Consider the following 1,552-nt stretch of genomic DNA (forward strand, 5'->3'; position numbering starts at 1 on the left):
GTTAGATACAATTGCATGTATGTCCTAAATCTACGATAGCCAGAGTACAATGTTCGATCCTCGAAAGGTCTAAGGTCTCTATGTGATGCATATAGGGACCAGACAAAATTAGTCATATGCAATCGATCCAACAACGCCCTATTCCCAACAACCTTGTTTGTACCCTTCAACGACAACCACCTAGCCGCAAACAACTTTTTACGGTCATATTCCAGCACCTTTTCGCTAGCAAGAATGGTTGACAAATGCTTAAACACTCATGCTTGTAAAACATGAAATATATTTTTAGCGTCAAGTAGTACAAAAAAACAGTTACGTCTACAAAAAAAATCGTTCTTACGATGTGTAGAGTCACATAACCTCCCATTTATTTGCTTTCATAAAAGCAAGTATATGATAATTGATCATAAAGATAAGCCAACCCAATTTCCCCCCAAGCATATTCATGGCATTGATCCATATCACTGAGGTATTACGGGTAACAGATGTGTACATTAGTCAAGCTCTTCTTGACAAATATGGTATTGCCAATCAAATGCAACAAATACGCTCTGTTAGCCTATACATTTGACTCATTGGCAACATAGGTTGATACAGACTCTCTAACCAACTCAGAGCCACCTTGTTGCTTGATGACATCGTAGCTTTGACCTCAATAGACCTTTGGTCTCCGCCCAAGTGTAGCTCGTGTCTATGTGATCAATGAAATGGCCGATAATAGGAAGATGTAACAAACATGATACATCATCAAGGGTGAGGGTCATCTCTATAATTGGAAGGTGTTAGGAGGAGTCCTCACTGTGTCATCTCTCGATAAAGGCAATGATTACGCCTTTATTTGCGATCATGTACTGAACATCACACAGGGCCTTCAGTTCTGACCTATCAACGTACCCTTTATTGTTGCCTAGATATGGTAGTCCATAACCTTGCCATCATGACTTACCAACTTCAGTCCCTCTTCGGGTTGATCGATCCATACATGAACCAGCTATGTGATCCTTATAGGACTGAAGTAGAGTCAAATCCATAAGGCCTCCTCCAAATGAAGGTTCGATGATACGATCAACATGATGTATCATTAGTGGTTGTTGTTGTGGTTGTGGCTATGCTTGTGCTTGTGCCTTTGGCTATGGCTTTACCTACGGTTGATGTTATCGAGCCAACTTTCCATCACGACATGTTGACGCAATCGCATGTCACTTTTGTGCCTCAGGATCTAAGACAAAGGCAGTACATTTTCATGTGAACATTAGAAAAAAAAAGGAATGAAATATTAATTAAAAAATTAAACTAAACAATAAATTAAATAATTTAAAAATAAAAAAATTAACACAATGTATATATGATTCAGTTCAATTATTCATCAAATAATATGACATAATTGTATTTTTATTGTGATGTTTTGAAAACAACATAACGAAAGTACAATTTTGTTGTGTTTTGGATTCAAAAACATAACAAAATTATATTTTCGTTGTACACAAAAAAAATATTTACCTTGCAATGTTATAGTATATGAGACGGAGAAGAAGTTAGAGAGGAATAATGA

Source organism: Glycine max, chromosome 19 (genome assembly GCF_000004515.6).
Source record: "Glycine max cultivar Williams 82 chromosome 19, Glycine_max_v4.0, whole genome shotgun sequence".
NCBI classification, from domain to species: domain Eukaryota; kingdom Viridiplantae; phylum Streptophyta; class Magnoliopsida; order Fabales; family Fabaceae; genus Glycine; species Glycine max.